The sequence below is a fragment of the Lolium rigidum genome, chromosome 7, assembly GCF_022539505.1.
Source record: "Lolium rigidum isolate FL_2022 chromosome 7, APGP_CSIRO_Lrig_0.1, whole genome shotgun sequence".
Classification (NCBI taxonomy): Eukaryota; Viridiplantae; Streptophyta; class Magnoliopsida; order Poales; family Poaceae; genus Lolium; species Lolium rigidum.
The window spans coordinates 209,693,990-209,705,856 of NC_061514.1; positions in this window are offsets into that span (position 1 = coordinate 209,693,990).

Below are 11,867 nucleotides of genomic sequence, written 5' to 3' on the forward strand. Positions count from 1 at the left end.
GAGTAATACTTTGGGTGCGGGATGGACTAATCACCATAACGACTACTCTTATTATTCGCTCTTGTTACAATGAATTGGTGGATCCGTGTGACTGTTACTCCTTCCTTTGTTTCTCCGGAGTCTTCATCGTCATCGGAACAACGACTTCTTGTTGGTGGTGTCGCCGATCAAGCTGGAGCAAGCCTTCTTGTTAGTGGTGTCGAGGAGATCGACTCGTCGCCTGAAGATCCGATAGTTCACCTCTCTCCCCCTTAGGTTGACGTGGAATCTCGGGGCGAGATTCCTTGTTAGTGGTGTCGATTGTAACGGCCCCGGATATACCCCTATTAGATTTGCTTGTTGTTTTTCTCTTTATGCATCATCATACATCATGCATCATATCATCCATGTTTTTATTAAATAAAACTATTTTATAAACCCTCTCTTTATCCTTTCTTTTCACAAAACCCTAACCCCTCTCATATTCTTTACTTTACAACTAAGTTGTGCAACAAATAATTTTGGAATAAAATGTGTTTTGTTTTGGTTACAACCAAATAAATATTTTACAACTATTTTTAAATGTCTTCTCACCTTTGTTTCAAATTCAAAATAGAAAAGGTTTGAATTCAAATGTTTTAATAAAAAGAAAACAAAAGAAAAACCCTCCTCTCTCCCTTGGGCCTCTCTCTCTTCCCTGGCCCAGTTCTTCCTCTCACCCTGGGCCTCTCCTCTCTCTCTTTTCCTTTCTCTGGGCCGAGCCCACCTCCTCCTCTCTCTCTTCTGGCCCAAGTCCACGAGGCCGTGTACCTCTTCGCTCTCCTCCTCCTTTTACCTCGTCAAAGAAACAGAGGAGCAGCGTGGCTGTCGTCCTCATCCACGCCGTGGTCCTCCTCCCTTTTTCCCCCTCCCCATGTGAGCCTTTTCCCCTCTCCCTTGCTTTACCCTGGAGCCAGCACAGCCATCACGCCAACCTCGCCTCTTTTCTCCCTCCTCCTTCCTTTCTTCTACACCAAGGCAACACAGAGGGTTTCCCACCTCCGCAGTACCCCATGGCACCACCGCAGCGGACTGCCCCGCGCCTCGCCGACGCCACCAAAAGGACCGCCTCGATGCCGCGCACCTCCTCCTGCAAGCAATCGGGACGGGAGGCCCTCAGTCGAGCGGGCGCTCGCCGTTCCCCTCCCTCGGCCGCCGCGCTTCTTCCTCGATTCCGGCCACCGCGGCCCCTCCCCGGCAACCTCGACCTCACCAACGTGACCCTGGTGACCCCCTATACCTCTCAGTACCCCTGCTCATCACCTTCGTCCCCTGGTTCCGCCTCCCGACGTTGACCTCCTCTCCACCGCCACAGATCCTCTCCGCCGCCGCGTCTCCGGCAACCTTTGTCTGGCGGCGCCTCTCCCTCTTGGTCCACACCGACGAGGCGAGTGGAACGCGCCCACGCGCGCATCCTGGAGGCCCCTGCACCGTCCGCGAGCGCGACGCCCCGCCACGGTGACCGCCTTCCTGGAGAACGCGGCGGCATCGGCCGCGAACGAGCACCTGGTGTGCGTGCGCGGATGGTTCGCCACGGTGGCGTCCACGTGGCACCGCGGCCCACCTGCCAGCCTCTCGGGTTAGACCCTGCTCCGGTGAGAAACCCCCTCCCTCTCCAGATCTGATGTTTTTGCGTTTTGGCCCCTGGCATTTCCAAAACCCTAACCCGCAGTCCCTGTGCTGCTAGTTTCCAAGAAAACCCCTTGCTTCTTTTTAAAATGAACCCGGGGTCCTTCCCCCTTTCTGTAAATTGTTTTCGGGTCCTTTCCAATTAAAATAAATCCTATTTTACCAATTTAAATAAGAAAAACTAATATGTTAATAACTTTTAAATGGTAATTCATATGAAAATGTTTTCTATATGAAAATTGATCAGAAAAACGAGAGGAATATTAATATGCCATCCATTCATCTGTTTGCATCTTGCATCATGTCGTCCGTTGATAGTTACACATGTTCCCCTCACATAACATGCGGAGTATTTCGGATTCCGACTAGGATTTCCCCGCTCCGCTTAACTTTGAAGTAGCTCACCCCTTCCATGTTTGCTATGCTAATCCACCCTTAATTTTGGCGGTAGAAAATGCAACTCCAACCTTAATTGTTTGTCCGGGGTTCCGACTCCGATTAATTAGATAAGTTGCATCGCATCATAATTGCCATGCCATGCATATCATCTTGATCATGCTGGATCTTCTTTATCCGTAGTAGTAAGACTTGCATCCGTTGTGTGTTCCAGCATTTGCTTCTTCCCGGATAGGATCACGATGTGGTGTTGTGAGATACGACAAGTTCTTCTGCAGCTTTTCACAGGCGAGCTCTCTCTCTCTTCACCTATTTTACTCTCTCCCTCGCACTGCTATCCTTATGTTGCGATTCTTTATCGAGTCACGTGTCCTATTCCACTTGTTTACCATAATAATCCTATATGTATCATTCCTTACCCTTAGCCGTTGATTGATGTTTGAGCCTTGCGAGTCGTAGGCGTGTTTAGGATCTGTTGTTTATCTCGATATGTTATCGGGATATGTTGGGTTGTTGGGAGGTTATCACATGCTATATCAGTTCTTGGAGATACACATGCTTTACTTATTTGTTAACAACTAAAATTGTAAGCAGAGGCATCTGTGAGCCCCTTTGCGAAAGCATCGGAACTTTGACTCGCTAATGTCCCCTAGGACCCGAGTTCTTGTTATCCGTTCCGAGATTGAGCGCTCTACCCATGCGTGGGGACGATTATTGGGACCCCCCTCACCCATTACCTTTTCTCAAGTCGGTTGAAAAGGGGCCACAACCTTGGTTTTATTTGCCTATGCCATGTATGCCATGCTTTACTTACTGTTGCCTTCGGGTGTTTACTTCTGTTGCCTTCGGGTGTTTATATTACATGCACTGTACCTTGCGGGACGTTTAGCGAAGCGTGTGGTTTGCACGCCTAGCCGCCGGCGCAAACCTCTGAGTCCCTTCGGAGTACGGCCGGACTTCGTTACGGGTAGCTTAGTTGGGTGGCCCCCCTAGACTTTCTTGCTGAACTGGGAACGGTCTTGTTGTGAGACATCCACCTGTCGTAAGTGGGTCAAGCATGCGTATGGTTACATTTGGGCAACCCTCGCAGGGTGTACATCTTATCGATAAGCCGTGTCCGCGGTTATGGACGACTTGGAATTGTATAGCTTGATCATAGAACAACTTACACCGTTATCTTATTGCTAATAATCTGCTAATAACTTGCGTAGTAATATAGCATTACTACAATCGATACCTAATAAAACTTGTCCACCGTTGAGTGCCTTTTACATTGCCTCTTCGCAATTGTTGAAGGGGATATGTGTATTTGGCTAGGTTATGTTTGTGTAGTATTTATCTGTTGCATTATGCGCTCTCTTATCTTCTCTGAGTAGACGGATGTTGTAGCGTGTCTCTATTGGTTATAGTTTTGCTGCCGCTAAACCTACCATATAGCCCCAGGCGATATATATTTATACTCGCTCGGCGAGCATAGCCATTTCTAGTCTCGCTAAGTACGTGCCGGAGTTCGTTCCTTGGTACTTACTCTCGGCTTTTCCCCTTTCTCTTTTGCTTCCTTCCTTTTGTCGGCAACCGATGGCCCGACTTTGACAGGTACGAGATGACGACGTTAGCAAGGTTACCCTTCTGGCTTGGCCTGGGCAGGGTTATGGACGCCACTGGTTATCTTCAGGACTCTTAGTCCAATTTGTATCTTGTCCGTACTCGGACGTATTCGATCTTCTGTATGATTTGGATCTTTGTATTGTATATTTGTATCTTGACTCGTTGGAGTCGTTGTTGTGATATATGTATCTTGTGGGCTCTATTGTAATCCTGTTGTAATGTTACCGCTCGTGTTAATTCCTCTGGCATCACGTGTGTGATTCGCCGCGCACGTCGTGTCGGAGGGCGTCTCAGAATCGATATCGTGCGGATTTCGGCGGGATCGCTGGAATCCTCAGGATACCGGTTCCGGGGCGTCACAGTCTTGGTTATAAAGATAAGTGGTTGATCACCACACACATGGTTTTAATTATAAGATGTAGCACAAGGTTTTTTCTTATGTTCAATAATTGAAGAATAAGATTGAACTAATGTGCAATTCTAGGGTTCTAATTCTATTTACCTAATGACACATGGGTTGGAACTTAATTGTGGCTTAGGTTTTAGTTGTGATCACCCAAGTGATGCACAAACTAGGGTTGAGATACAATTCTAGGTTGTAGAGATGAGATGACACCATATTGCATTGGCTAGGGTTTAATCTCCCCTATCCATGATAAGATGGTTACTTGCTTAATATTTTATGTTCTCCTCTAGTTACTAAGGACTTGAGAATTGGTTTTATCTTATACCACTAGACTTCTATTATTATCCTTAATCTATCATTGAAGTATTTAGGGTGGCTATGATTCTCATCTTAGTTGCCTTTGGTTATAAGGATGATTGTTTATTCACACCCAATTAAGTATAGGGTTTGGCACTAAGGTTTCTTAGGTTCACTAATTGAGGAACAAGTGAAATAATAGATGTGGTAGGATTCTACTTATGATCCCAATTGATTCACAAGTTAGGATTGAGATATAAGTCTAGGGTTGCTTACTAGTGATCTCCCTATGATTTCATGTGGTGAATGATATCTACTTATCATATAGGGTTTAGCTTATGGATTATTCTTCTATTTCTCCAAAGCATGATCATGGCGTTCTCATGATCAACTTATTCTCAATGGCTTCTACTCCCAATTCATAGAGTATATGATCATTACCCAATTTGTAATGATCAAAGGTTTGACTTCCTAAGGTATCTCTCATGAATTAGTTTTTCTCATTTCCAAGATCAAGTATTGTCTTGATCAATTAGTGTATAGTACTTCTATTTTATTTTCTTGGATGGACATGGATATGGTTGCCTCAATAGTTTATATCCCAGGAAAATGCCTGAGATATTCACTTAGAGTTCTTCTCAAAGAATGATGATTTAATCATCTGGATTTATGGATGGTTCTCTCCCTCAAATTCAAGTGTTGCCTCAACTCACTTGAGTGTAACACCATAGCTTGAACTCTCTTATTAGAAATGGATTGTTCTAGGGTTTATGGTGTACTCACAAGATCTCTTTAGGCATCTAGGCTAAGAATCCACTTGTCTAGCTTAGTTGGATTAGTCTCATTCTTACTTCATCAACTCATGGATATGGTCTTATTCCATTTGATATTTGGTTATCTCACAACTCCAAGATGAAATGGTTTATCTCCTAATACTTTAATTCAAAGGTTGTCCTTGATTCTTAAATAGGTAAAGCTAAGATTGGTATGAATGGTCTCTTTCATTTGGGAAGGACCTTAATAATACCCTAAGGTTAGGCTCCATAGAGAATGATGTGATCATCAATATCTATGTATAACATAAATGGGTTCTCTCTCTAGGGAATGTCTTGAATAATATCTCAAGGTTATGCTCCAAAGATAATGATGTGATCATCAATATCTATGGTTAACATAAGTGGGTTCTCTCTCTCTAGGAAATGTCTTGAATAATATTCTAGGTTTATTCTTAAAGATGATGATTTGAGCATATGGATATATGTATCCAAGGTTATAACTCAAATGTTTAACATTACTTCTCTAATAAATATAGAACTCTCTCTCTTCTCTAGATTGTGATGTATAATAATTTTAATAGAGAAGAATATAACAAATGGAACTAGGGAACATTTCTAGAGTTGGGCTCCTTGTCATTATTCCAAGATTTAAGTGGAATGAATACCATGAGGTTCATGGTAGGAACATGGATTAGTTTAAGACATGGAAAAGATAAGGCAAGAAAAGTTTCTCCCTTTTATTGTTACTTGATTTGTAATTGAATAGATGTTCCTATGTTATGGCAAGAATACCATATTATGATGTTTTATAAGATCAAGCAATTGATCCTTGATTAATATGTTATTGTGTTGGTTTTAGTTCCATTTGATCTAACTCCTTAGATCAAATCATCTCTACCCAAAACAAGGTTTTAGCAAAGGTCACATTGAGGTTTATAACACTTGATTTGATGAGCTACTTCAATTCCATCAAGGTCAAGTGAAACTTCAGTTACTGTGACATGTTTTACTTTAAAGCGCAAAAATTTCCCGGATTTTCTATGCATGAATGCAATGCACACATCTTTTTCCTCTATTTTTGTAACCTCAAATCTTGGGATATTACAAAACAACTACCCATCTATTCATGGAGTGTCCCTGAAAGAACATGTCCATTGTCCCATGTGTGGTTTTGGTAATTGATGACAATCCCTATGGACTAATGGTTGCATTGAGAATCAATCTTAGGACATGTCCATAGCATATGATGGTCTGAAGGTTGCAAGAAGGAGAAGATCGAGTACGATGAAGAAGACAGATGAAGACGGTGTCGAAGAGAGATGAAGACGGCATAGAAGATGAAGAGAGATGAAGATAGCGTAGAAGATGGATGAAGATGATGGCATGCGTACAATATGGAAGAAGACGGTGGTGTGTATGTTGGAGGAAGACGGTGGCATGTACAATGATGAAGAGGATGAAGACGGAGCTTGCCGACTCGAGAGGAACGCGCAAGGTTAAGGTTTGTGCTCGATAGGATAGTAGGTCGCATCATCGGAGAGAGCTCAAACCTTGCATGCATTGCATTGTGTTTCTTGGTTGTTCTTGGTTCTTATCCTTGAGATGTTCGAGAGCTTGTGTTCATTCTCATGACAAGCTCTAGCTCATCGGAAACGGATTCCGGATGCATCGCATGTTGCATGTGCGAGGGTGATGATTTTTCTGATATACCATATTGAGAGGTTACACCTCTATGACCATGAGAAAATCATCATCCACTCTTTTCCATGATTTCATCATGTGAGAAGGTAGCTCTTGTCGCCCTCTTTCCAACAAAATTGGTTTCATGTCATTCCGAGTTTCCTAGCGGGAGTTATTGCGTTTTCCATGTTGCAGAGAAAAACAAAACGAAAATAAATATTATTGGGCCGGGCGGTACTACCGCGAGCGGTACCGGCCGAAGTACCGCACGCCCAGTTTTGTATACTGGATCGCAAGCGGTACCAGGCCGGTACCGGCCCTGTAGTACCGTAGCCCATTTACGGTACCGGCCCGGTACCAGGCCGGTACTACCGGCCCGTTTTCTTTTCTCGTTTTTCAGCCCCGCTCAGCTCCAGCCCTAGCCTGGGCCACCGCCCACCTTCTGGCCCAGCCCAGCCGCAGCACCCCCCACGGCCCAGCCAACCTTGCCCTTGCCCCGCTCTAGGCCACCCCCGCGGCGCTCAGCTGGGCCCAGCAGTCGCCGCCGCTCGCCAGGCCGACGGAGCTGCGCCCGCACGCGCTCCCGCCCGCACGCTGCGCGCCACGCTCCCGCTCGCTCCACGCGGCCTCGCTGGCCCACGTGCAGGCCACGCTGGCTGGCCGCTCGCTGCCCGTGCAGGAAAGCTTCCTCGCTCGATCCCCGCGCGCGTTGACCCGCACGCCTGGCCGCCCGTACGGCTCCCGCCCTCCACGCTGATTCTCGCCCACGCCTGCTGGACCCACGCGCTGCCGCGCCACATGCTTCATTGCTGCGCCCTGTTGCCATGCTGCGGTCCCGCGATTCTCTCCCTCTCTCTCTTCAGATTTGCTCTGGTTTTGCACAAGCGGTAGTACCGCTTTGCACAGCGGTACTACTGGTTTTGGCCGATTTTTGCCTGATTTTCGCACAGTTTCAGCGCGAGCGGTAGTACCGCTCGGGCGTGAATCTGACAGTTTTTCCAGCCCAACGGACATATTTTGGAGCCCCCTATTTATACCTCTCTTCCACCTCCGACCCAACCACTTCTTCCCCTCCATTCTCTCTCCTCCATTGTTGACCTTGGAGAGCTTCTTCCTCCTCTTGATCCCCCCACTATTTCTTGCATATTTTTAGTGGAAAGGAGAGAGGAGATCTAGATCTAGAGCTTCACCAATTGAATCCCTCTCCAAGTGAGGGGATCTTGCTAGATCTAGATCTTGGAGTAATTTGGTGTTCCTCCTCTATTTTGTTCTTCCTCCCTTATTCCCCCAATAGCTTTCGTAGCTTTGTTGGAATTTGGGGGAGAAGAACTTGGGCATCTTAGTGGTGTTCTTAGCCATTGCATTAGGTGCATCGATTTGGGTTCTCTACGGGGTTTCGGTCTTGTAGAGGGCATGTTGACCTTGGTGGTGTTGTTGCCTTAGTGGCCTTGTTACCTTTGTGGTGTTGTAGCCTTTGTGGCCTTGTAGCCTTTGTGGCCTTGTCGTCTTTGTGGCGTGGTAGCCTTTGTGGCGTTGTTGCCTTTGTGGAGTGTGGTAGCCTTTGTGGTTTTGGAGCCGGTTGTGGCGCGTTGGTGTCTTGGTGGCCTTGTCGCCGGTGTGGCGTGTTATGGCCTCTTGTGGCCTTGTACTTGAGAGCCTCCGTGTTGTGGAGTTGCCTCAAGCTTGATAATTGGGAGTTTGCCCAAGCTTGTACGAGTTCGGTGACCACCCTCAAGGGTCCCCTAGTGGATCGAGGCTTTCCCCTTGGTGGAAAGGCTTGAGGAGAATACGGTTGTCCTAGTGGCTCATTGGAGTGCCTCGTTGATGTCTACAGGACTTCTATTCTTGTAGACAGTGTTGGGCCTCCAAGAGCAGAGGTTTGTAGAACAGCAGCAAGTTTCCCTTAAGTGGATCACCCAAGGTTTATCGAACTCAGGGAGGAAGAGGTCAAAGATATCCCTCTCAAGCAACCACTGCAACCACAAAGCAAGAAGTCTCTTGTGTCCCCAACACACCTAATAGGTGCACTAGTTCGGCGAAGAGATAGTGAAATACGGGTGGTATGAATAAGCAGTAGCAACGGCACCGAGAAAAGTGCTTTGCCCGGGACGATAAACAAGCGGTAGTAATGCAGCGTGTAGTAACGCGAGTAAAAACGGTAAACAAACGGCGATAGCGATATTTAGGAACAAGGCCTAGGGATCGGACTTTCACTAGTGGACACTCTCAACATTGATCACATAACGAACGAGATAAATGCATACTCTACACTCTTGTTGGATGATGAACACATTGCGTAGGATTACACGAACCCTCAATGCCGGAGTTAACAAGCTCCACAATTATGCTCATATTTTAGTAACCTTTAGTGTAAGATAGATCAAAAGACTAAACCAAGTACTAACATAGCATGCACTCTGTCACCTTCATGCATATGTAGGAGGAATAGATCACATCAATATTATCATAGCAATAGTTAACTTCGCAATCTACAAGAGATCATGATCATAGCATAAACCAAGTACTAACACGGTGCACACACTGTCACCTTTGCACACGTGCGGGAGGAATAAAACTACTTTAATAACATTGCTAGAGTAGCACATAGATAAATTGTGATACAAACACATTGCAATCATAAAGAGATATAAATAAGCACCTCACTATGCCTTTCAACGGTGAATAAGTATTCGTGAAATATAGCCTAAAAGACCCACACGGTGCACACTGCTGTCACCTTTACACACGTGGGACAAGGAGTCTCCGGAGATCACATAAGTAAAACTCACTTGACTAGCATAATGACATCTAGATTACAAGCATCATCATATGAATCTCAATCATGTAAGGCAGCTCATGAGATTATTGTATTGAAGCACATAGGAGAGAGATGAACCACATAGCTACCGGTACGACCCCAAGCCTCGATGGAGAACTACTCCCTCCGCATGGGACCGGCGGCGGTGATGAAGATGGCGGTGGAGATGGCAGCGGTGTCGATGGAGAAGCCTTCCGGGGCACTTCCCCGCTCCGGCGGGGTGCGGGAACGAGGACTCTGTCCCCCGGATCTTGGCTTCGCGATGGCGGCGGCTCCGGAAGGTTTTCCGTATCGTGGTTCTTCGTATCGGGGTTTTCGCGACGGAGGACTTTATATAGGCGAAGAGGCGGCGCGGGAGGGTCGAAGGGGTGGCCACACCATATGGCGGCACGGCCGGGGCACGGGCCGCGCCGGCCTATGGTGCAGGGGCCTAGTGCCCCCCTCGGTCCTTCCGGGTGTTCGGATGCTTCGGTGAAAATAGGAACACTGGGTCTTGATTTCGTCCGATTCGAGAATATTTCGTTACTAGGATTTACGAAACCAAAAACAGCGAGAAAACGAGAAGCTGGCACTTCGGCATCTGGTTAATAGGTTAGTTCCATAAAATGCACGAATATGACATGAAGTGTGCATAAAACATGTAGGTATCATCAATAATATGGCATAGAACATAAGAAATTATCGATACGTCGGAGACGTATCAAGCATCCCCAAGCTTAGTTCTGTTCGTCCCGAGCGAGGTAAAACGATAACAAAGATAATTTACGAAGTGACATGCCATCATAACCTTGATCATACTATTTGTAAACATATGTAGTGGATGCAGCGATCAAAACAATGGTAATGACATGAGTAAACAAGTGAATCATAAAGCAAAGACTTTTCATGAATAGTACTTCAAGACAAGCATCAATAAGTCTTGCATAAGAGTTAACTCATAAAGCAATAAATCAAAGTAAAGGTATTGAAGCAACACAAAGGAAGATTAAGTTTCAGCGGTTGCTTTCAACTTGTAACATGTATATCTCGTGGATAATTGTCAACATAGAGTAATATAACAAGTACAATATGCAAGTATGTAGGAATCAATGCACAGTTCACACAAGTGTTTGCTTCTTGAGGTGGAGAGAGATAGGTGAGCTGACTCAACATAAAAGTAAAAGAATGGTCCTTCAAAGAGGAAAGCATCGATTGCTATATTTGTGCTAGAGCTTTTATTTTGAAAACATAAAGAGAGCATAAAAGTAAAATTTTGAGAGGTGTTTTTTGTTGTCAACGAATGGTAGTGGGCACTCTAACTACCTCATCAACCGAGACTTTCAAGAGCGGCTCCCATGAAGGACGTTATCTCTACCGGCCAAGGTAGATCATCCCTCTTCTCTTTTGTTTACACATGTACTTTAGTTTAGTTTTTCTTTATTTATGGATGACACTCCTCCCAACCTTTTGCTTACACAAGCCATGGCTAACCGAATCCTCGGGTGCCTTCCAACATTCACATACCATGGAGGAGTGTCTATTTGCAAAATTAAGTTGCTTATTGATGAATCAGAGCAAAACATGCGAAGAGAATTATCAATGAAAGTTAATTAATTGGGGTGGGAACCCCATTGCCAGCTCTTTTTGCAAAATTATTGGATAAGCGGATGTGCCACTAGTCCATTGTGAAAGTCGGTCAAAAGTAAATGACAAGATCGAAAGATAAAACACCACATACTTCCTCATGAGCTATAAAACATTGACACAAATAAGAGGTGATAAATTTTGAATTATTTAAAGGTAGCACTCAAGCAATTTACTTTGGAATGGCGGAGAAATACCATGTAGTAGGTAGGTATGGTGGACACAAATGGCATAGTGGTTGGCTCAAGGATTTTGGATGCATGAGAAGTATTCCCTCTCGATACAAGGTTTAGGCTAGCAAGGTTATTTGAAACAAACACAAGGATGAATGGTACAGCAAAACTCACATAAAAGACATATTGTAAACATTATAAGACTCCATATCGTCTTCCTTGTTGTTCAAAACTCAATACTAGATATTATCTAGACTCTAGAGAGACCAATTATGCAAACCAAATTTTAGCAAGCTCTATGTATTTCTTCATTAATGGGTGCAAAGTATATGATGCAAGAGCTTAAACATGAGCACAACAATTGCCAAGTATCAAATTATCCAAGACATTTTAGAGTTACTACATGTAGTATTTTCCAATTCCAACCATATAACAATTTAACG